Source organism: Falco punctatus (genome assembly GCF_963210335.1).
Source record: "Falco punctatus genome assembly, chromosome: 12".
Taxonomy (NCBI): Eukaryota; Metazoa; Chordata; class Aves; order Falconiformes; family Falconidae; genus Falco; species Falco punctatus.
Genome location: NC_137592.1, coordinates 25,281,301 through 25,307,382, shown reverse-complemented (window position 1 = coordinate 25,307,382; position 26,082 = coordinate 25,281,301). Strand labels below are relative to the sequence as shown.

Genomic DNA, 26,082 nt, shown 5'->3' with positions numbered 1-26,082 from the left:
TGCTAGGTACTGATAAGAAGCAGTAACTGTAAAATCCTTAATTGTGTCAGATTTCATGGCATTGCTCTGCTCTACATACCTTGAGAGAGGTAAACCTGTGAGTATTTCACATTTGCATTACTGCAGTTTTCAACTAGTGAAGGGATATTAGCAAAATGCAGATGTATGCTTCTTCCAAATCAATGGTCATATTTCACAATTCTAGTTGCTGAAACTGTCCAGACTATGTAAAACAGCAAAGATTTTTACCATATATAGTGCATAAAAACATGTTCACATAGTTTAATGTAAAATAAAGGGCTTATCATTAAGTCCTTGTTAAGATGTTGGTACATCTTACTGCCTGTCCAAACTGCACCTGTAAAAGCTATTTAAAAACTGCTTCAGAGAGATACGATATATTTGGCAGAGAAGCCTTTTACCACCAGCAAGCAGAAAGGTATTTTTGTGTAATGTATCGGGAAAATACTTTGCATACAGCAAATGCAGGGAAGTCTCCTATTAGTCATTGTATGGCATAAAAAGCTGAATCAACGTGCACTGCTGCATCCTTTCCTAAAAAAGTGTTGTCATCAGTTGTTAACCTTGCATATAGTTGAGAACTGAATTTGATTCTTCCTGTAGCTACACTTTTTCTCACAGCCAAGCACACTGGGAAGAAGCAGATCTGCAAATGAATTGCGTTCTTTTCATTACTATGCACTGGATGGTTTGGGTTTTATTTGTTGCATGGTTCCATGCAGTAATAAAACCTGTAGATCCCCTGACACTCCTGTCATTGGACATGCCAGATTTGAAGTAGGAATCTTATAAAGATGTATTCTTATTGTGATTTAATATTCATATATTTTACTACTATTGGGGGGGTTAATTCCTCTAAAAGGGAAAGCAATATTGATAAAGATAGAGACTGCGTCTGGAAAGCCATACCTGTTTTCTTCTGATGTTGCCCTCATAAGTAGCCTTAGGTCACAACTCATCTTTTCACAGATCTGCTTTCCCATCTGATAAATAGGAACAAGGAGGCCAGTCTCCTTTAGCAATGTGCCCAGAGACATGCCAATGGGAATGTTACATCTTTTTCCTTCAGTTACCTTAGCAAAGCAAAAAGTATTGGACAACATAATTCACTTTTTTTTTTTTTTTCTATTCTGCAAGGCTGCCAATAGTCATGGCAAGTGACAAACAGGAGAGTAGTTCTGTGACTCTCCTGTTTCTGTGAAACTCCTGACCCACTTATTTGGAGAGAGGTGTTTTATGGAGATCTGTTCATCATGGCCTTCCTAGATCCTTAACAAAAGGAAAACTCGTTTCTTTCCATCTTAGGAAAAATAGTGAAAACTCAGTGTTTTGCTTGTTTATTGAATCCCACTGCCAAAAGATTAACAGCTGAAGTCCAATTCATCACCTCAGACTGCATTAAAAGTGCTATACCCTCACACCATTTAATGATGTCTTTTATGGTCACAATAAGATATTTATAATGAGAGACTTAAACTTTCATGTTTCTTAATTAAAGAGATTTTCTAAACTAGTTGTAACCTGCATTTGGCCTTATGATGCCTCCCAGAATAACAATGATCTACAAGTTAATATGTAAGGGCTCACGACTGATTGTTGCTCCTCTTCTTCCGCATATTAAGTAGCGTTCATTAATTAATATTCAGCTTGCTTGCTTCTTGCACACAGGACATCATCTTTGCACTGGGTTCCCAGTAGACAAAAGAATAATTGTAGTTTAAATGAAAAGCTTGCGAGATCCCTTTGAGTGGGGTGTTAAGATTACAAACGTGAAAAAGAGTTCAGGGGCTAAAGAAATTTAGGATATTTTTTTTTTATTGCAACAAAAATGTGACTCTGACTGTTTCGGTTTGGAAAGTCAAGCTACCTATTATCTATATGAATGCCTTAAATATATTCTCTAGGGGCTTACCTGTATAGAAACTGCAACCAACTGTTTGAAATCTACACTTTCAGGTATTTCAGTACATCTATGTTCCCACTCTTTTTATTTTTTTTATTTTTTTTTTTATTTTTTTTATTTCCAGACTAACACTATATTTTTAGGACTGGTTTTGAAATAGATCTTTCTTATTTTATTATTTCACTTAGTTGATATGCAATTATATAAGATCTGATTTATCTGGTTTCCAGTTTGCACAGATGAGATCAAAGTTTCCAATTCATATCTATTTCTTGATGAGCTGGAGAATAAAATACTGCACACAATCACTTTTGTGGCTTTCAACTAATCACTTTGCTCAGACAAACTATCAGATGGCAAAAGCAGTTTAGCTTGATAACTGCAGAAATTCTGAAAAACAAAACCACAGTAGCTTATCCCAGCACTAGCCCTTCTGGCAGTTAATAGTGAGTTCAAGTGTGTCTTATTTTTAGAAACATTAATTAAATAAAGAAAAAGACTGTAGAATCAATGTGATTAATTTTTGCAGAAATTTTATTATTAATCTGCTCAAATACTGAAAGCAAATGTTATAAATAAATATGATTTTGTGTGTGAGAAACTAACCCAAAAAACCCACACGTCTATCCTGCATTCAAACATCCTTAAACTACTAGAGAATTTACAGCCACATCTCTACACTGTAGTCTGACCCTATTTGCAGTCTCTTATAAAAGCAAATAAAAATACATGCATTAAAAAACTTGTCCCACGGGAAACCTAAAGTTTAGGTGTCTGCGCATCACCTACAAGGCAGATCTGTTCTGCAGCTGCATGTTAGTTTCCTTACTTTTAAGGTATCTTTATGTCATGGGACCAGGAATTTCTGTTTGCTTATTTGCTTGCCTTTTCTCTTCTATTCTTTTCTTTTCTCTTTTTTTTCCTTTTTTTTTTTTTTTTTTTTTAACAATAAGTCTCCCTTTGGGACATGTCACTTGAAGCTTGTGTTTGTCATGCTCCTGGTGCAGGGAAAAAACACACACTAAATTCAATCTTTAAATTAAGCTGTAACCAAGCTTGTATATTCATTAGAGGAGAAAAATTCTCTTCTGAGAAGTTCAAATTGTTTATTGATTTTCATTTCTGTGTTCAAGTGAAGCTTGAGTAAGTCTGTCTCACTGCAGTCCCTCTGGGGAAACACTGCCAACAAGTGCATCACATTTCAACCCAAGTGAGCAGTTAGCAACAAAAATCTGAGAATTCCTTTAAAACTATATTAATAAATAGTTAGAGGGTGAGATTTCCAGTTCAATATGGCTGATTCTTTTGCAAAGGGAATAACAGGCTTGAATTGCAGGCTATAAATGACAATCCTCTTGAAAAGCCTTAAAGTAAAATCAGGTGAGTAGAAAGTGCTATTAGTGGCATGCTATTTGGGGAGCAGGAAGAGGGTGGAAATACAGACAGGAGGGGGAAGGTCCTACATTTTTCTTAAAATTTTGCAATGTCATATTGACCTGATTCTTTCCAGCTGTAACCACCTTGTGCATCTCTCAGCAAGAAGAAAAATACACACAATAGTAGTTACCAACACTTAATATCTCTCTTTTTAGTATGTTTATTGAAACATGTTCTTAAGAAGAAACAAAAGCTTAGGAAAGTGTACAACTGGTACTGCTTAGGGAACCCTAGAGCCTGTCTTGGATGCGGACTGTGTGACTGAGTCAGTTCTCATGGTATAAGTGTCACTCGCAAACCATTTGAATATCACACTAACTAGTAAAAAAGTATGCTGATAAATTTCCCTTCGGTTTCTCAAGGTTAATTTCAATTAAGAAATCTAATTAAATGAATTTGAATTTATTACGCGTGTCATCAGATTTTCACCAGGATGGAATTTTTTTACCCCTTTCCTTTCCAAGTTCCTATGTAGATAGGAAGAGCTTTTTTAAAAAATAAAACAAGTTTGTACATTTTGGTCTTGTCACTGGTTAGGAACAGTTTGTGTCAGCAATGTGCAATAAGACAAGGAAAGATAATTCCATCTTATCTTTATAAAGATAAGAAAGCAGCATTTCATGCTAAACAGGGAAACGTATTCATTCAAATACATAGAGGATCCCCCTACTTTCTTTGACTAGTCATAGGGCAAAAGTGTGGATAAAATATTTGAAAATATTCCTGGTCAAAATTACCAGGCATGTCCTTTAATAATTCAGTAATTAACAGAGGATGTAAGAAAATAAGATAAAAAGTGAGGGAAATAAGCATTATCTGGATATATATTACACTGCCTTGTGTTTCATGCAGGAGAGAAGGGCAATAACAACTGAAGTTCCTTTTTGAGTAGGGTTCGTAGGTACCGGTGAGCATCTGTTTCATCGGTCCTGCAGGCAGCTGGTTAATGAAAGGCTGTAAAAAAATCCAGCTTTATCTTATGATGTGTTCACAGTAACCTCAACTTCTTATAAAACTCTTTCTCTGATTTTTTTGCACCTGATTCCATTGGCTCTGCTGTGACGGGTTACCTCTGCCATTGCTTTGCACAGCGTGCCTCAGCACATCCAGCTTCGGGCTCCATTGACTCCAACTAGAGATGATATTCCTGTGGTTACGCACTGCTTTTCTTCCCTCTCCCACCTCCCGTCACAGACCCTGTGTTAAGTGGAGCCTGGAAAGCAATTCTTGGCCAATGATACCATAACAAACAGGTTGGTGCAAAGGACATTATGAGATGGCATCTTAAAATATAGACTGTGTATTCAAGCTTTCATAATTTCAAAGCATTCTATGCCTTTTTTTTTCCCTCCGGAGATATTCACATTGCATGTAGAATGTGAGGGCTTGAAATATTCATTTCAAATGGCTGTTGATTTGATAATGGTAAAGTCATCTATCTCTGAAAGCTCTATTTTGGACAAGATTTATTTAAGAAAAATTAAAATAAGATTCTAAAACTTGCTCTGAAGACTTTTTTTAAGAAAGGAACTTTGAAAATGCCTGAGTGATGACTTTTAATTGCCTAATGATTTTAAAGGCCAAGTGGTGGCTTTTAATGCCATTTAATTTTTTTGTCTAAATTATTTAGGCAATTTTCAAAATCCTCAACTCCCCCTTGTTAATGCATAGGCCAGAAGAAAAAGCAGTTGGGCTGTTACTGCTGACAAAGTGCTAAACACCCCATTCCCATAGAGACAGAGGCACAGTTTCCAAGCTGAAGGAGATTACCTCCTTCCCTTTATCCCACTCTTCCTTCTACCCCAGCAGGGAGACTGGCTGCCCATTGGCTTCAGGTTCCATCAGACTCCAACAGGGTTATTTCTTCATCTGCTGTCTTTGTTTCTTACTGATGCTGTGCTTCATCATTCTCTTGCGTTGCTCTTTTCATGGATTAAGATGAGGAAAACCCACATGGACGTCCCTGCTCTTGTATCTCTGGTGGTGCTACAGCTACTGCTGGCTGTGCTGGAGTTTCTCTCCATTCAGTCTTTGGAGCTGTTATGTACATATATACGTGTGTGTGTGTGTATAAATGTTTCTTGGAACCGACTGTTGAAAATGTCTCCTACATCTTAACTATTTGTCTGTTGGAATATTTGTTATAATGAAGAGTTGTGTATACATAAGAGATTAGCTGGGCTAATAGTTTGATGGCTATGGCTTTCAATCAGTTTAGCTAAGAGAATTCAGCTAGGTCTTGCATGTTTTGCATGTTCCATAAAATACTCTATATGTAAACTGTGGGTGCTTCTCAAGTAGCAAAGCTACAGCCAAAGGAGCTAAAAGGGAAAGAGGCATGTTTGAACCCTCCTCAGCTGTTTGGGAACTTTAAAACTTTTCCAGATAAAATGTTAGCCATAATGTTTATAGATCACCACAAACACTTCTGGCAGTGGTAGCGTCTCACTTTCCAGTTCTAAACAAAAATCATTTTGCTGGAAAATTTCCAGAATAGTGCTACTTAGTGTCGCAATGGCAGGCTGGTCAAATGAATCTGCAAATCCAAAAGTGAAGGAAAGATAGAACTGAAATGAGACTTCAAGCATGTCCTCTACCTAGCAGACAAAATAAAAACTGTCACTGAGAAGCTGATGATTGCTAAATCTCATTGGTTTAACTTTCTCGGTTATGATTTATGCATTCTGTGTTTCTCTGCTCCTTTACATCAATTGTCTGTCCTCTGACGATTCTTACTTAATTCTAGACATTTGATCTGCTGTAGGATCTCTGTTAATCTGCTGTAAATGTTGACTTCTACATTTTAAAGAATATGAACAAAGACTCTACTAACACTACTGCTTGTATGCATCTTTGATATGGGTTTCAAAAGTCTGTGTACAATTGTGCAGTATTACAAAGCACTAGTTCACCAAGCCTGAGATCTCCTACAGACACAGAAATTGCCAAAGGTTTTAAGAGAATTATGAGCTGGAAAGAATGAACTGGATAGTAATCTCCCTTCCTGCCTCCCGTCTTCCTTAATTTTTCTCATGGAACTAAAATGTTCAGTGGCATTTTGGACTCTCCTGGCTTGCCACATACCAGAATTAGTCTGCCAAGCTGACATATAGCTGAAGGAAAAATCAGAATTTCTTGAAATGGCAGGGTGCTTTGAATGGTGGATGGCCTGTCTAAAAGAGCTAATTCAAGGTAGGAGGTAGTATGTCCTTCCACTTCTTGGAAGGGTTGATTTGACTACATTAGGTGCACACATGGAGAGTGCCAAATTGCTTTGCTTTTACATAAATGAAAATATTTTTTAAAGTTGCTTGTTTTTTTCCCCTGAGTCCCCCAGAGACGTGCTATCTCCATTTGCTTTGAGCAATGGCGTAGGTCCCACCAGCACATCACGCTCTGAGGTGGAGCTTGGTGAAAGTGTTGCCTTTCTCACAGGTCTCTGTCTCCCATTCTTCCCTTAACAGCCATTTGCTGCCATTAACTGGACATTTCCAAACACCTCCAATGTCCTACAGCATCTGGTCCACGGGCCAGATGCCATAAATGCTAATTTGTGCTGGAGAGAGCCCCAAATCCAATTATTACTGCTTAAGGACAGATTTAGATTTTTTTTTTTCCTCCTTCAATGCTGTGTGTTCCTCATGCTATGCTTTTTGGCCACGGAGGACTAAACTGCTCTGAGTAACCTAGATGTGCAAAACACATCAAGCTTCACTCAATAGCACTTGTTACATGTTATCTATCAACTAGACATATGACTAGCCACCAAGATCTGGGGGTTTCTGTTGAATAGTTTGTTTAAAATAATATCTAGATTCCTGTTGTTGCCTTTTGTTCTGGTTTCAGATGAGTTTTGTTTATTTAGTGTAACTTAAAGTCTGCATTTTCATGTTGAAGGGAAACATTTGTGTGACTGTCTTCTGCGGGATAATGATCTTTCAAAAGACTTTATTGGAAGGCAGAGGACAAAAGGGGGAAGAAGAAGGATTCTGCTAAAAGGCTTTCTCTGTATTTCAGTAAATGGTTTCCAAATCCTCTGTTTCAAAGAACATCAGCTGACTTCTCTCTTTTATCAGCTACGACTCCTTTTTCAGTCCTTTCACATATATATGTTGTTTTGCGGGGTTCTAGAGGGGGGGTTTATTCTTTCAGAATATTTACTTTCTTCTCCAAAACTTTCAGTGTGTTGTCAGCTGTCTTAGGAAAGTCTCATGCTTATCTTTACTCGTACTTCTCATCAGCCTTGAATGTGTACGTGATGGTGATACTATCAAAGCACAATTTTTCTTTGGTGCAAAGTCCTGCACAATTCCCCATCTGCTTGGCTGGTGTGTGAGGCCTTACTTGTCATTAAAAAGATCTGATTTTTTCAGAAATCAGTTTTCATAAGAGTCTGCCAGCCAAAAATTAATTCTGTCACACACTGAAAGCTCTTGGGCCTAATACTTGCTGATTTCCATGAAGGTTCCCTGATTTACACCCTGAGAGGCGAAAGGAATCAGAATGCCAGTGTGTAACATCTTTAATATTAGGGGAGATACCAGGGATCTTGTTCCATCAATCCAAATTCTGCCAGGTAACTGTCTCAGAAGGAACTTTAAAAAAAAAAAAAAAAATGTTTCTTGGAATCAAAGTCATCTCAGATTAGATGAAACAGGCAAGGACATAAATTTTAAGCTTCTGTTTCACAAGGAAGCTTGTTTAGTTTGCTTAGTATCAGAGGCTTCTAATTACTCTGGATATAAGTTTTTCAATCTTTCAATCAGTTCATACATTACTACTACTATAAGTACAAAAATCTGCCATATGTTTTTACAGTGAGCATGTTAATCTGAACACTGACCTTCACAGCGCTGTCACTGGCTACGCTCAAAGCTGACTTTGTGGGAAGCATTTTCATCAGTGGTGTCAAAAACCTTCAATAATTAAAGTTACTATCACATATGTACTTTTTTTTTCCTTTTTTTGTAATAAAAGAAGTCTTCTCTAGAGCAAAGAGAAAAAATTAATTGATCTGACACTTGAGCTAAGAAAACATACTTAAAGGAATATCACTTAAAGGAAAAGGAAGTTTGGAGTCTCAAATAATTAAAATGAGAATTTGGTCAGGCAAATGAAGGCATTTTCTTTCAATATACTGCTTCACATAGACTTGCAAAAGTCTTCCCATGTGTCTTGTATTACTGGACCCTATTTCTGAACTTTAGAAAAACAGCAGGATTAGGCTCAGAGTACCTTTTTCTATGAAAGAGGCAATAAAAATACAATTAAAAACATGCAATTTTATTCAGAATGTGTGTGATGTAAAGATTTTTATTTCCACTTCAGCCTGCATGTACTTGTTCTCTTTTCTGTAAATCTTTGGTAGACTTGGATGCTATACAGGGAACTTCTCATTTGCATCTTCAAAGTTAGATTGCCAATTACCAATACCTAAAATTCTTAATATAGCTTTTCTATAGAAGCAACTGCTATGTTGCCTAAGGAATTTATATAAATACAGGAGAATATATTCCCATAAATTATTAAACAATTAAAAAAATGCAGGTTAAGGGTGGGGCAGGGGACAAAAACAAAGGCACAGTCTGCTTTGGCAATGGATTGATAATCAATGAAAGGATGAAACAGCTGCTACTAAAGCTTTTGAATACTTTTTTTTTTTTTTCTCCCTAACCCGTAGCAATTGTCTTTCTGAAGATGAAGACCCTAAGATACAGAGTTTGAGATAACATGTGCTGTGTACCAGTCATGTTGTTGTATCAACCATTCTTATGTAAAAGATATTTATATTTTTATTTCATCAATTTGAAGTCATCCATGTCCAGCTGTCAGTAGAGAATATTTCAAGGCCTTCAAAACTTTTTATAAAGGCAGCTTAAGTTAACAGTATTTTACTACTTTTTTTTAAATAAGCTTGCAATCTTGTGTGTATTATAAACTCCCTTTAAACAAATGAGATTTCTTGCCAATAGGAAGCTACAAGAAGTAGTCTTTAACAGAATTTCTATCATAGTCTGTCTTTATCTTTGTCCACAAGTTCCTTTGCAAGCAATGAAGAAACTGTAGCAATATACTCCAACAATAGTGAGTGTCATCTTTGATTATATAAATAAATAAACCAAGACAGGCATGTGAAACAAGATCACTCCATCAGTTTGTGGTGTTACCATAAAAAGGGTGGAGGAGAAGACAAACATTTATAGGAAGGGAAGTTTTCCCCCTGTAATGGCCACAATAAATATGTGTGGTGGAGAAAAATGTGAGAAGACATGCACACCTGATGTTGAAGAAAAGCCCGTTCATGCTTAATACATTGGAGAAATTGTTCAAGAGCTGCTCATCCATGTTAAAAAATATTACCCCTGTAATCCTGCCAAGGACAGCGAGACCTATTGTAGTTGACTGAATAAGTACTGGTCGTTCAAGTTAAAGTGTCATAGGGGCAGCTGTAATTTATACACCCAATTTTTCTAACACATCCAAAACATTTTTTTTTTTAAGAAACAGGCCAGATTCTTGGAAAACATAAATTGGTATAGCTAATTAAAGCCAAGGGCTCCATTCCAGGTTTTCTGAGCTGTGTCTCTTGTCCACCGTGCATCACTTTGCCTGTTTGCATGAGTTCTGTGCTTTTAATTTTGAGATCTTGTGTGTTTCTATCTGCCAATTTTAACAATCATGGCAGAGATTTGCTTAATTTGAATAAGAGTGGATTAAAAAAGTACTAGTCTACACCTATATGAAAAGCTGAAATGCCTAACAGGTCACCAAAGGAAGGACAGAGACCTTAGTCTGCACAGGTTTTATTGTGATTAGACAAGCTTTATGCCAATCATCATCAGGAGTGGTATTGCAGGTCAGGAACCAACTTTAGAAAGGAGATTGACCATATGGATGTTAAACTAATGGATTTGTGTTTTCATAAACAGGGCAGACTGATGTAAAGCCGAACTTAAAAAAAAAAAAAAAAAAAAAAAAAGTGCAAAGAGACCTCATGATAAAGTATCCCATGACAGCTCATAGGGCTCAGGAAAAAAGAGGAGTCAAAAAATGTGTGTTGGGGCGCAGGGGAGGAAGAAGGAAGATTCTAGCTGAAAAGACATCAAGCCGAGAGCCAGCGTGTTGAACTCGTATCAGTATATGCACAAGGGTTGCACAGGAGGGCTGTACCCCATAACAGTGGGTCTCAGCTGTAAAACCTGCCTGTCTAGGACAGGAGGCAGCATGCGGGCAACTTGCTTTTGTCTGCTGTCTACAGGGAGGCTGTTTCTGACCATCTGATCCTGAAAGCCATCAGCTTAAGAAAGCAGCACAAAAGTCTTTCTTCTCCTCACCTATGCACTCTGGGTACAGCACCTAACCCTGCCTCATGAATCCTCTGCATCAAAACAGCAACAGCTGTTTAAATGACTCCTGTTCCCAGCTGCTTTTCCCCCTTGCCAAAAGTACTTTTTTGCCTCACTTAAGCTTGTCCAACTTTTTTTTTTTTTTTTGTTTTGTGGTCATACTGCAAACCAGATTGAGCAAAAGATATGCTTTTTAAAACAAAATCTTTTCACTGGATTATTTGTTGTTTCCACAAATCGGGGGGTTGAATCGGTTCTGGCAAGAAGGTAGTAACCTATACGGGGAGAGAGTAAGTGATGCAAGAGGACTGAAAGACCTCTTTATCACCAAAGTATAGCCTGGATCCAGAATTCAGATTTCATGGTCTGGACTTGTTTGCAGAGGTTTGCATATGTCTTGGTGCCCACAGCTGAGCAGATATAGAACCTAGTCTGGAAATTCAGAGAAAAGAGGGTACGTTGAGGCTTGTTGAACAATTGGAGAGGAATTAGAATGGAGGGGTGGGAAAAATCATTTAAGTGATAGTTTCGCAGTAGGAAGGACCTCATTCAGTTTTTATTCATTCATCTTTTAGACAAACTCCTATACAACAAGTCATGGGACTTGCACATAAACACTAACAACCTTCTACCTGGTATCCCAGCTAGCAGAGTAAGGCCAAGCACCAGCTGTGGCTCCTGCAGCTGAGCCATAACCGAACAAGTACCTGTCACCTGCGGCCACCCCAGAGCAGGCAGAGTAAGGGTAGTCTGTCACAGATGTGAGAGAGATGCAAGGAGCTAATAAAGTCAAGAGCAGTAATTTCTTTCTCCTTCAGTTTCTGAAGGTTAGAGGTAGAAATGTTCAGCACTTTGCCTTGTGCCCTTTTGTTCCCCTCTCTTAATTTGTTTACGTCCCTTCCCTTTTCTTTGAGGCTGGTCTCCAAAGACTCCAGCAGAAAGAAAGGGGTGCGTCTGCTCTCATAATCGCCGACTCCTTTGCTGTAATAGAAAAGCATAGATACACAAAAGATCAATTCTGTACAGAAACTGGGGAGACATAGTTTACTCCCCATACTTTTCCAATCAAATAAATGTGAGTGCATCCACTTATCTAGTCAGCCAAACACAGAAAGTTTCCAGAACCCATATAACTTGTTAGTAATGACAAAAAGGTTTCACATTATCTACCTCATCCACATTTCCTCAGAGATCAATATAGCTGAACACATCTTCTGCATACTTCCATAAGGAGACAAATATAAAACTTAGTTGCATCAAATGTATTTAGAAACCAGTTTTTAAACGGAAAAGAAGGGGGGGAAATCTAAAGAATATCGATACAATGTTAGAATTACATTATTTGAAACAAGGATGAATGGGATAGCCCAAAGTCAAAAGGATTTACTCAGCAACTTTCCAGAGGTGATAAATGATCTTTCTTAAAACATGGTTGGCGCAATGCATTTTGCTAACATGTAAAGTGCTTCAATTTGGTAATTTGAAAATGTCACAATGCTGAAATTCCTCAGATGGCTTTGCGGTGAGGGTAAAGAATATTAACACCTCATATGGATTTCAATTTGCTAATTTCAGGCAAGTTCTAGCCTCTTGAAGAGCCACAGTTATTTTGCAAATTTGGGGTTTCAGTGGTTTACAATAAGCCCAGTAGAATTTTGCCAATATTATGCAAGGTGGTTTGGTGGGGGTTTAGGACTGGAACTTCTGCAACTTCTGTTTAAAAACCCTTTTTGACCTTAGGCAAAATACTTTGTTGGGGAGGAACAAAGCTCAACACTACAAACAGATTTGGAGGCCTCGGGTGCCATTCGCCTCTCTGGAAATGTACCTCTTGTTTCCTGGGTCTCAGTTCTTCCCTCTGCACGCAGGGATAGCAGCCCATCCCTACCATACAAGGGTACTGTGAGCTAGTTAATACCTGTGATTTATTATAGTCGCACTGTAGGTATTGCTTTCGTTTCTGGGCAGTCCTGTGCTTTCATATCTATGAAATAGTGCTAGTTTCTCTCTTTTCCTGCCCCATATTTAACATCATTCTTGGGCCTATGTTCATTGACTGGTTTCAAGGCCGTTGTAATAACCTTGATTTGCAACATGAAGCATCTTCATAGTCTTGCAGCGTTCAGTCCCTACTGGAGAGTTTAAAATGTGTGCTGCACAGGAGCCATCTCCACATAATTTCCATCTTCACAAGCTAGGTTCATCTACTGACTCTTGCATCGCACACAGTTCAATTCTATTTTGGCCGAGTAGAGAGTCTGATATATACTGAAGTATGTAGGACAGCAAGAAAGCCTCGCCCACTGTGAGTGCCATGGCAGGTTTTGCTTTTCTCATGTGTAAGCACGTGAAGTTGTTCTATTGAAAAAACCTCCACCGTTCTTCACAGCTTACCAAAATACTGTGAAAATGTCAAAGGGTTTGCATTGTTCTACACAAAGCAAGCAACCACCTCACCACCATCACTTTTCTGTGGAAGTCCTAGCTAGCTTACATTTGTCTGAGAGAGGTCAATCTGATATTGGTGCTCAGGTTGGCAAAATCTGGACCTTTATGACCAAAACTATATTCAAACCCAGGGCAGCACCCAAGCCAGTTTGCAGGATCCTACCTCGGTACTCCCCAGGCTACTGGCAAGCCTTCTTATTTGTTTCACATGCTAGTTTTATTCATGGACTCAAGTAAGCACTTATGATTCCAGTTTTGAAGTTGCATTGTGGAAACGGATATAAAAATGTACCTTATGGTTGGATTAGAAATAGTGATTTTTAACTTTAAGCTATATTTGGAATACATTACTCATATTGACTTCTGTGGACTTAGTTGTGGTATAAGATACTACCCAGCATAGTTGAACCTGGACCAGAGTGACTAAGATCATGAGTTCATCTTGTTTACTCAAGCTGTTGCATGTCCATTCCTCCAAAATTACAAGTATGCGTGCACATACAGAGGAGTACGTTATACTGTGAACGTTAACTGTTCCTTTTTTCACCTAGTGGGCAAAATAGGCCCCCAGCAACATGTTGTTCTTCTGGACTATAGATGACAGCAATGGGGTTATAAAGTTAAATGGGAGATGCCAAACAACTGGGTAACAACTGCTACAAGAGATCTGTGCGCTGTGGTGCGAGCCAGCCCCACTCTGCACTCCAGTCTTGCCATACCTGTCTCTGCCATCCGCTGTGGTCATGCTAGCAGTATCTGACAGCTAAAAAAGGAGAAAGCCAGGCATGGGTGTCAATTCAGGCTCCTCTTCCAGTGTGTAATATCCCCCTCTCTGAAAAACAAGCAGAGCTGCTGAACACGTGGACTGAATGAGTGTCTATCTCTGTGTGCCTGAAACAAAGTGGATGAAAGAAAGCATTTTGGTGTGGGACAAAAGGACTCAGTAACTTATCAGGTGGAGAAGAAGGAAGCCTAGTGCCTCAAATACTGTCTTGACCTGCAGGCTTTACCACTAGATGAACTGTTCTGTATTCATGCCCCTGAGAAAGACCAGATCACCCAAAAAAACAGAGATTAATAAGAGAAATTATTTTTAAGACACAAACCCCTGAAATTCACCTTGGACTACTGTCCTGCGATGTTTAGTATTATTGTGAAATTGTTCTGCTATTGGCCTTGTAAGAGGCTCAAACTGTGTCACATGTCACTAGAAGAGTCTTCTGAGCTATAATAAGACCCTTTCTTAAGAAACTCCTGAAGTAGTTACAAGTCCAAGCCATGTTCTAATAAGAGAAGCCCTTCCAGAATTTAAATATCACTCTAAGTAAGAAACAAGATCAGGAGCCATCCCTTGAAGCCATCTTCTAGCCAATGTGTTTGATGGGGTTGGGGATTTCTTGTTATTCTATTTTTCCTATTTATAGCCACTAAATTGTAAATACTGACGTTCCCAAGTAGTACAAAAAAAAGTTACACAGAATCAAAATAGTAAAACAATTTAAATACCCAGCCTTTAAATCTCTACAGCCTCAAGTCACCTCATCCACCTGACAATGTACACAACACTGCAGAGCACACACAGGGTTTTTTCTAGTCACATCGTTATCAGTCTTGTTTCTGGAAAACAGAGGAAAGATATATTTTCAATAGAGCACTGAAGTAGGAACAAACAATACCAAAACCATGCAGCATTAGGTTCTCAATATGTTTCGTGAGAATTTAATTCGTATAACAAATTCACATTAGGGTGAAATAAGGCTTGGAGTTTCTCCACAGTGCTCAAGGGAAAGTTCATGAGCTCTTGTTGTCTATCAAGTGCCCTGACCTCTCTCTTTGTGATACATAAATGGAATGGAAATCATAGCAGGTTTGTTTCACATCTTGAACTTGCAACTACCAAGGGCAGGTATAAAATGAAAATGGGAGTGCTTTATAGCCTCTGAAATAAATAAATTACTTGAAATAACAGGTGCAGCAACATGGATCTTTCAGAACGCAATGTGTCATTCTCCAAGCTACAAAACATGTGGCCTCTTTATATTTATTGGATTTCCTACCATTTGTGATAATGGAGTGATGAGTTAGAAGAGTACAATATTGTCGATTAACAGAAGAAAGTGATTTTTTAGCTATACTGCCTTTGTCTTTATATCACAGCATGAAAATAACCGAGAACATGATTATCATTTATCAAAGTAAATACATAGGATTTAAAATATATTTCAGAAAGAAAAAATAGATTTCTTCCTTATGTCTTAGGAAGTGAGTTTCAGTAAAGTCAAAATGAGTTCTTGGACCCATTTCTGTCCCTGTCTGCTTTATTTTGATTTTTACAGGTTAAATGTGTCTTACTCGAGGGATAATCCCATTCTAGACTGTAAACAGCGGAGCAGAAGCTGACTCCTTATCTTATTTGTACAACATCCAACACTACTGTAATAAAAATATTTAGTAATGGTAGCATGCGTTCTCGGGAACACTCATACAGTACAGAACTTTTCAATAAAGAGCAAAATATTAAATGTGAAACTTTTTAATCAACTTTGACTTATCAAAGCAAAAACCCTTCATGAAAAGTGAATATAGATTACGTTCTCATTTAACCAAAATCTTTGAAACATTTTAGAACTGATAGCTATCATGGTTTTGCCACGGCTTTTCATTTCAGTGTGTGAATTCATAAAGAGAACTGAAAAATAAAAACTTGAAAAATAATTTAGAATTATCTAAATGAAGCTGTATCACCTGAGCAACATTTTTTGAGGGACTAGGGGTGTCTGTTCAAGAAATCACTCGATTTTTTTAACTTTTTCCTCACAGGTCTGGAGGGAGATACTGTTACAAATTTCATAATAGACAGGAAAATTATGTTTTCCTAAACTGTATATATGCAGCATGAAGAACAGTAGCAAAATGAGGCCTCAGTTGAAGTGAGCAAACAATATATTGATTTTTACAAAGAAATCTTTTGACTGCCTTCTTTCTTTTAGCTTAACTGTTAAGCTTAGTTAAAAGGGAGAGAGGCAAACCACGTCCTGGGCTGTCTTTCATGCAGGTTTCTGAAGATGGCTTTATAAAACCAGAGAGCAAAAAGCCATTTTAAAGTGATTTGCAAGAACGGTATATACCTCTACAGAGAAACCTTCATTTGGGTCATTTGGATTTCTTTTTCCCTGGAAGCAGCTAGTCAAAACTGTCTGTATGCAACAGAAAGATAAAAATTTCAATTAGGTTGAGTGCTGTCATACGCAGACTACATGAGAAGGTTTGAGATAATATGCATTACATATTGATGTCTGTCAGCCCTGAGAACATAGCCATGTTTTATTCCATGCCCCTTTTGTAGGTTTGGCAGCAGTGGCACCCAATAAAGGCCTAATCATATTAATTTATGCCCCTATCAATTATGCATTCAGATTCCCCCGATAGCTTGTCAGTTTTTATTCACTATTTTCTGAAAAATACGCCTATTACAGTTACTGAGCAAATAGGAGGACTGTCAGAAACTGAGATTTAAAGAATATTACTTAAAAGGGGTGGGTTTCTTTAATTTATAAATCTTGTATTATATGTCATGCATTTGTTAGTTTTAAAAGAGGTGACAGTGCAGGGACAGATGTCACATTAAGGACTTTCTGAAGACAAGGGGAGAAGTATCCTTAAGAAAGCTCTGATTTATTCAATTTTTCTTGAAAGCAAAGTGTTCTGTGGTCTGTAGATGTAGTAAAAATGTATCAGCTTTGTTAGTTTAATATGAGTTTGGTTTTGTGTCTCTCAGATGATGTGTATCAATGAAGGACTTAACAGAAGTATTTTCAGCTTGTAAACAGTTTTATTTTCTGGTATGGGAAAGAGTTTTATAGCCAGCACTGTGTTAGTGTCTCAAACCACGCTCAAGATTCTGTGCCCACCTTTGGAGTCATCATAAGTAGTAAATAAGACAGATAAATAGGTATAGTATATGAAGTACACAAATTGTGCCGTTCGGTAACATCTACCAAGGAGCTGTGGAGCAGTCTGTTCTAGCAACTTAAATATAACCTTGACATCTCTGTGGGATGTGTGACAAGTCCAGCCTACTTTATTCATACATACTATACTGTTTGAGTGTGCCTGCCTGTGACTGCTTTGTTTAGGAGGAGAAGTGCTTTTTGTAGGCAAATCTCCCAGATTTCTCTGCCCACCATTCTCTGGTTCTTATTGCTGGGCAGTCTCAGCGATGACGGTCAGGACTCATTTCCTCAGGACTAACCTGGGCGATACAAGCTGCAGGACAGGGCAGCATTTTCTAACCAAGAATGGGCATTCAGAGCAGGACGATGGTAGAGCTGCTCTGGAGACAGGGCAGGCTGTCTCTCCTTTCCTGTCAAACCATAAAAAGGACTGAGGTTTATCCCCAAAAGTTGGAGGTCCTGTCCGGATCACAACCCACTCAAAGCTAGGCCACTCAGCTTGTTTTCTCAGATTTACTAGGATGCCAAAAGAAATATGTCTAATGGAAAAAATAGATTTCGGTACTAATTGTCCCAGTCATCATTTCTTGATAGTTGGAACCTGACTGCTGTATCACCTGCTCCCCACCACCGACCTCTGCTCGGGAGAAGCCCCTCTTCTCCCACCCTCGAGCTGCATCTCCCTCACTACGAGAACATCTACTCCGGCTTCTCCTCCTCTTCCTCATTCACTTCCAGCCTCTGCCTCCTACTTCTGGAGCACTTCACCTGATATCACATCCTACTATACCACTCTGTGCTGCCGAGCTTTCCCTCACCCTTCTTTTAAGAGTGTGTTTTTGCACTGAGGCCCTAATTGTGGAAAAATACTTCGGGGGGGCGGGAAGGAAAAAACCTCAGAAGTGCTAATGCTGCTGTATTATCTTATCTGATAGTCTGTGTGTTGGCTTTGCCTCTCTCTGGGTGAGCCCAGAAGTGCATTCCTCTTGGTGTAAGCAGGGTTTAAGGATTTCAGGACGTTGGTGTCAGGCCCAGAGACCCCAGCAGGGGCCGGGGGCCTGTCACTACTGTCCTCGCTGCAGGCGGGTTCGCTGCGGCCAGCTATGGTGGGCGCTCTACCCAGCGACGGCAGTAGGGCCCTTCTCTGTCAGAGGGGATTCTATTCCATCTCTCACCATGCTGGAACTTCTCCCCCGCTGGAAGGTTCAGCTGGATAAGCATTGTCCTTTCGGTAGGATCCAGCCCTGGCGAGCCCCCAGAGCACCTCATGCTGTTTCAGAGAAGGCCGTCTCCCCTTCCTGGCAGGAGAAGGTCTGGATGAAAGGAAATAGGAACAAACCCTCCGGTCCCACCTCGGCAAAGTCCTCCCTAGCCACAACACAGATGGGTACCTGAGGCCTGCAGGTTTTGTTGCCTTCACCCACTGCTGAGCACGTGTTGCTTTTCAGCTCTGCCCAACCACTTAATTAATGAAGACTGAACTCTTGCCTATTTAACAAACTTGTTCTTCCTCCCCAACAAATTCACCCACCCTTGCAGAGTACTTTGGCTTTACAATGGGTTGTACATTCCCTTTCCTCTGGCTCTTTGAAGATTTTACTCTTTGTTTAGTGAAGTTCCCCAGTTCCAGGAACATGTACCACATTACCTAAATCATCCGGGTGTTTATTTTAGCCTGATGGTATTAATGAGGCTTAGCTATGTTACAGCATTTAAAATCTTTGTAGTATCTTACACATATTGTATCTTAAAATATCCCCTTCAGGTATGTAAGTATTATCCAGATCATATAAATGGAGAAGTAAAAACAAACGTTTAGGGATTTGCCCAAGGCCATGCAATAAGTCACTGTCAGAGGCAAGAGTCAAACCCACCTATTTGCGGTGAGTCAGCCCACGCTGGCATGGTTTGGTGTGTTCCTACTATGGAAATCAGCCTATTCATCATGCATAGTACTCATTTCAATCATTTCATAAACTAGCTCTAGTAGTTACCTTCCCTTTAATAACAACTTTCCCAGAAATGCTTTTGTTTACCTAACTCCATATACTTCCTACAAATCTACATAGGGAGTAGCATATGGAATCTATGGTTTGCATAGTTGCTGCTTTTTCTTGTGTTTTGGGATTTTTTTTCCTCAAAAATGCTAGAAATTAAGTAGAGGTAGAGGGGACTGTGTTCCTAAAGTGCTGGAAAGATTTTCTGTGCCTGCCCTGGATATTAAAAACTGTCTGGACAACCATTTACCTTGTGGGGTTTAATAGTAGTTCATGCTTCATAATTTTCCTTTCTCTACCTTTTCAGGATTCAATAAGACTCTTGGGAAAGGCAGTGTATATGTGAAAGGGAGAAAAACATACTGGCAGCAAATACATTTGAGAACATTTATGCTGCAAGTAGGTAATCCAAAAAGTGATGAAATAGTAAAGTGACAAGACCTGGCCTGAACATCTAAAACTTTGATGATGTTTGGCAGGGAAAATTAGACCAATTAAAGGGTGCCTCTGGGAAGCTTTACCTTGCATGACCAGAACTTCTACACAATATCTTGGTGTACTTGGCACTTTTACAGGGATAATACTCATGTGAATGGTTTTGCCAGTATGTTAGTCATCTGCAGGATTTTAGTCTGCATTTGGTTTGGATGCATTTCTGTATCACGTTTTGCTTCCTGAGAAGAACTTGCAGCCTGACCCTCTGCTATCGCCTCAATTCCCCTTTCACAGTATTCTGAGTTATTAGTGGGGTGAAGGACCTCCTCTTCTACACTTGCTTTCTCAAACTCCCCCACTTAAAACTGAAGTGCCTGGAGGCTATTGATTGGTGTTTAATAGCACTCTACACCAGCAGCCTTTTCTTCATCATTACACTAGATTTTTATACTTCAGTATAAACATCTCTTAAGTGTTTCCCTCGACCAGCAGTCTGAGGATCATAGAATAGCATTTACAAAAAAAAGAAAAAACTCCAGAGTCAAAGGCACAGAAAAATACTACTGCATTGTACTAAGATACTTTCCCCCTCTTCCTAAAAAACAATATAAATCCAACCAGTACTATAAAAGGACCTAGAAAAAGTAGGAATGTAGTCAGATAACAAATGAATTAATGTTTGGGAAACAAAGCTGATAATACTGTACTTGGAAGACAAAGACAAAACACAGTTCTTGGGTGGGGAAAAAGAAACACAGAGACCTCTTCAAATAGCTTCTCTTTATTGTGAGCAGTAATCCATAGGGGGCAATGGAGCTTATATGAGAGGCATCTGAAGAAATGCACAGTGAGAAACCAAAGTAATGGTGCCTCTGCATATTATTTTTGAGAGACTTGAGCCAGATTTTTTTTTCCTTACATCTCATCACCTAAACAGTTCAGGCATGAGGCATTGGTAAAATCAGAGATTTTGTGATTCACAGAGATACGTGATACTGCAGTGAATTATTATTTTAATCTATTTTAAACTCATACCTTGAGGAAAAAAGCATTTGAAGGGGTTTAGAGACTACAGACTTGAGGCTGGGAACATAATTTGTCTGTTTCTGGCTGATGTGCACAGCTGTACATGCTGGCAGTCAGCTGTTTTTCCACATGAGTTTTGGTTTTAGGTGATCATATGAGTGCCTGACAGGCAAAGTCATCAACACATTTTCAATTTGTTACTTTTATATTGCAAAACAGTGTTTTGTAAAAATGGAGATGCTGATGAAAAGATCTATTTCTATTCCACTTTTCATCCCATTGAAAAATAAAAAGAATAATTAAGAAAAAAAAAAAAAAAGGAGGGGGGAAATGGAAGTTCCTTTGCACAGGTTTTGTCTGACAGAAAAGAATACACACAGGTACTGCCATGTTCTAGGACTGCCTTAATTGTTAGTTTTATACAGTTGTTTTAGAAGCCATCATTCCAAACCCAAATTACTTGAGGGGAACACTCATGATAACATCTCCTAGAGAGAAAAGTGAAAAGAACTGATTAGAAGGATGAAGAAAGTTAGCAGTTACGAGAATCTGAAAAGTCTAAATATTTTCCAAAATCTAAGTAACTAAAGAAGAGTTGGTAAGAATCTACAAGTATCTGAAAACTTGAATTCCCAAAGGTTTGAAAAATAACACAGCTTGGTATCAGGCTGCAAAAATTATGTTAAATTAGGGGAGATCATACAAGTCTAAATTTCCTGAAACTCAATCAAAAATGTGCTTGAACAGTGAGATTGTTTCAAATACAAAATACTTTCTAAAAGAACTGGACAAATTATATGGATTACAGCACTTCTAAGAAAGGAAGTAGAGTACTAGAATTAAGTATATTGAAGATGGTGAATATACTATTCCTCATCTTTACACATTGACCTTGTTTCTGTGTTCAGAAACCATATATAGAGTCGTTGAGTTGGTCAATAAACTAATCCAGTCATCAATAAAGCACACCTTCTTGTTTATTAATATGTGATTAAAAATATATATGATAAAAAGATATTGACTGAGCAGAGTTTGGGTGACAAGAACAATTATAGCTTCAAGCCTAATCAGTACATGAGCTGTTTAACCCAGTGAAAGTCAATAGTCTATTTCTGAACAATTACACGTTTTGTTTTAAATAAAGTATTTTGATTTTGCTAGTGCTCTCATTTTCTCTTCATGACTTAGATGTGTACACAGAAGCAGAAAGAAACAGCTGCAAACTAAATCACCCAGTATAATTCCACTTTATGGTCCTTGTATGATAAAGTTGTAAATAAGCAGCGAATAGGTTTTATTTTAATTGTAACTTGCTAGCCACAAATAAATCAAGCTCAGAATAACTATGTCTCTCTTTTCAGTTGTATTACTAGTTAAACAGATCTTAATCATATTTCTATAATATTCTAATTTACTTATTCTTACAGATTTCTGTTGTCATTTTAAGTTAAAGTCATAATTTTACTGCATTCAAAGTACTCAATTCTGATTTCATTAAAGAAGTTTCTTAAACCTAATAAGAAATTATAATAAAAAGCCATTTAATTCCTCCTTGAGTGATCATTAGCTTTTACAAACTTTTTTCACATCTCAGTGCACCTTCACTCCAAAACATTATTCCACAGAGCTCAATGTCTGATGAAAAGATGATAGCAACACAGTAAATTTTTGAACTGGGTGCATCTTTAAATATCAAAATATTCCAGTATAGTGGGTGTTCGGTAGAAACTGGGAGCCAGTGAATGGTCAGACATTCCTGAGCGAGAACACAGGGTCACTGGCTTGTCCCCACAATGTTAAAAATTAACTGTGGGCCCAAAGCAAGCAGCATCAAATGTCTGGGCTATCCACAAGCAGAACTTTTAGCGGTTTTAGCACTGGCTTGTTGTGTCAACATTCAAAAGTCAGTTAAATCAATGGTACTCCCCAAAGTGTTTGCAAGTTGTAAATCTTTAAGTGCCAGATCAGAAAGTTCCTTATCTTTTCCATAACTATCATGTTCATCAAGTGCTTGTACTGTTATCATTTCCACAGATATTTTTCCTACCTGCTAATCATGTCATGCTCTTAAGTCCTTTGTGGAATAGAATGATGAACACTTTGGGAAGAAAATCTTTTGCATTAAAGCTAACACAGCTCCATCATCTATTCTTCTCAAATGCATTTTTTTAGGTGAATGTAAAATTCACCTTGTTGTTGATTGCTGCTATAGAGAAAGTTGTTTAATAAGGAAAAGCAAATGAACTGAAAGAGAAACCTCCGGTTGTGCTCACACAGCCTCAAAAGTTCTGTTTTTTTGGAAATCAGTGCTGACAATAAACACTCTTTTCTGAGTACTTTCATATTAATATATCAGTTCCGATCCAACAGTAAGTAAAAGTCGATCGCTTTTCCCCTGACTGAAGCAAGAGTCATTGTTTAACTCTCAGAAACCAGACTAAGTCCTCCAGGAGGTAATTTCCACTTGATTACGGTGTAGTTCCAGCATTTTTCCTAAATATGTCTGATTCTGGCTAGTGCAGGAGGTGGCACACTGGTGTAGGTGGACCATTGGTACAATCCAGCGTGTACCTCCTGGTCAACAAGAAAAGTTTTCTTTTGGGCAGGGGAAAACGTTCTGATGTCTTGTGAAAGAACACTCACAGGGTCAGCTTTGGTTTATTTTGGATGGTGATGTCTCAAACACAGAGAATGCTTGTCCAGCAGTTGAGTGGTTCCCAGCTGAAATATTTCCTCTTTAAATAGATGGTAGAGTCAGTGCCTCAGAAGTATGTGTGAGGATGTGCCCCAAAAGACAAATCAGGTCATCTAAGATAAGAGTCTTGCCCCAAGTTGCCTTTAGGAGAACGCAATTCTGTAGCTACAGCGTGGAGCTTAGGGAAGTCAGCCCTAGCAGCCTGACCACCTGCAGAGCTCACAGGTCGTAACATCTCCGCAGAAGGAGCCAAGTACCATAGGAAAGATCTGAATCTCTTTTCATCTATGGCACTGATATATCTGAGCAATTCCCAATACATTCTAATCTGGAGAAAGAGTTGGGTTTGATATCCATCTCTTTCAAGATAAATGAGAGTTTCTAAATCAAGGGTGGGGAAGATATAAATATGCAGGCAAGAAAAATTATTCCTGAAGAGAGGATCCATTGCACTTTCAGATTAATAGGTGTCTCCCACCACAATAGCATACTGCCAAACAGTAAAAAAGAGACTCTGGGAGGTAAATTTATTAGGCTAAAAATCTATTTTTCTGAGTTTAAACTTACCCATCTGCTTATCTTCAAACAGACTCTGAATGCAGCATTGCTGATAATACCCTTTGTTCCAGTCCGTTACTTGATTTAGTCGCATGTTTAAAAATATTAGTACATTTAAGAATGTTGGTACATTTATGACTCTAATTAAATATGTATACTAGGGATCTTTATTCTTCCGCTAAATAAAACGGGAGTTTAATCCATTTTGGATTTCATTTCTTTGTAATGCACTTCTTCAGCTTTTTAAATTAAAACCCTAGCATTAACTGTACAATTCTCAGTATTTAGGAAAAGCTGACCTGCATTTTGATGATGCAAATGCCCAAGGTGTGTTGATTTATTAGGAAGGTGAATTGAAATAAATGTGTAGTTACTCAAAAAATACATATTTTTGAGGTGTAGATAACAGCAATAAAATCATTAAAATAGGATACTGTTGAGGATTTGTATGATGGCTGGGAAGTAATTTCTATTTTTATTTATCTTAGCACTCTTACTTATCTGTGTGTTTGATCTTCAGCATCAGCCCCTCCGTGCGATTCTATACCTTCATCATCATCATCGCTCATTTTGTCCATGCAGAAGATGGAGGCATACTGAGCTTTCTACAGACTGCTGTCCAGACTCTCATATCCTGTATGGGACAGAACATCAGTATGCCTGTTGCAATGAAAGCATGCATCTGCTTTTACACTAGTTCCCATTCGATAGTGAGAGTTCAAATATACGGAATTTTCATTTTAATTATTGTCAAAGCATTTTGTCATGAATACTTAGTTTAAAAACTACTCTGTCTTTTGAAGGGAGAGCTAAACTAATCTGCAAACTTAGCAAGGGTCACAAATTATATCTGCCAGGTCTCAAGCACTTACCACTTCTCTGGTGTCACAACTAAGCCTCTGTATGCTCCTCATTCACATCAATGTGGAGTAACCATGACAAAAAAAAACCTGGGGGGGCACAGGATGGGACCAAAACCACCCCATGACAGTAGTTTAACAGTGTAGATCTCCTTGGCAAGTTGAACTTGGTGAGAGACTGGCACTGATCTGCCTTTAGGGAGGCTGACTCTTGCCTAATTTCTGTTTATGCCTTTGCAAACCTTCACTGGAGCAAACTACTAGGGCCACACAGCAGGTCCAGAATATCTTCATCATTTTAAATTTACTTCCCCAGACAACTCTGCTTTTCACCTTCTATTTGTTGGTGATATGGGTGATTGAGCGGGGAGTTTTTGAATGACGACTGTGACAAAGATGGACCAGCCACTGCTAGTAGGAATAGGCATCCTCATATCCAGAAAATTAGAATAAACTTCTCTTACTTCTCTCTATGTATTTGTGCTAGGAGCGTCCAAGTCAGTTATATCATCAGTGTATTTATGAATAAAACCTTTGCCTTTGAACAGGTACCTATGAAATATTGCAGTGCTATTGCAATGAGTGTTAATCTTTTACTCAAATGATTTATTGTGGCGCCTATTGTTGTTTTGGAGCCTTCCAAGATACAGAGATACACTCAGATTACTGTACATCAAAGTAGGTGCATACTTTTATATAGTAATCTATTCATTCATGATTGAGATATAGTCACCTCAGGGGTGGGATGATATAGGATTATCATCACAAGCAATAGTAAAGCTTTATTGACATGAATACTAGATCTTTGACTTGGTCAGATACGCTGAGAAAAGCTTCTTTTTTTTTTTTTTTCCTTATTCTATTATTATTGGCCATGGTGAGAGGAATCAGGCTCTGCAAAAAGGCTGATAATGTAGGGTATATAAATACAGCAGTGAATATACTGGTTTCCATCAACATGACTTTCACACTACATCATGAAATTGCTTTAGCTTTATTAATGTTGCTCAATGGAGATGCGGATGTCACATCTAAAACTTTTGTCTCTGATACAATAACGTTTGCTGTTATCTGGGTCAAAATCAGTTCCTAAGCAGCCAGATGGCCACTCTCACATTACATAATTGAGATTATGTATTGGTATAAAAATGATGGACTTGGAAGTATACGTTGCTTTGTTACTAAATCCAGGCACAGTACCTAATACCAATGGGAAAAAGACAGAGGGTCTGTTCCCTAGCAGGTCTGCTCTGTTATGCTTCGTTTTGAAATAAGCTGCCTCTTTTATGCACTGGGTACTTCACATATTTGAGGTCTCTAGAAAGAATTAAGCAATTTAATCTAAAACGTTTTGATTAAGCCTGTAGTTTGTTAAGAGAAGCAGAGAGTTAGGCTCTGGTGGT

General features: G+C 38.4%; 1 long non-coding RNA gene across 1 annotated transcript in view; it reads right to left on the bottom strand.

Moving 5' to 3' along the window:
* Window positions 1-2,005: 2,005 nt before the first annotated feature.
* LOC308072096 overlaps window positions 2,006-26,082 on the bottom strand; it is a 31,494-nt gene continuing 7,417 nt past the window's right edge. The window contains exon 2 of the long non-coding RNA XR_013931488.1: window positions 2,006-24,453. This is a non-coding gene — a long non-coding RNA (uncharacterized lncRNA). The remainder of the gene's footprint in view (window positions 24,454-26,082) is intronic.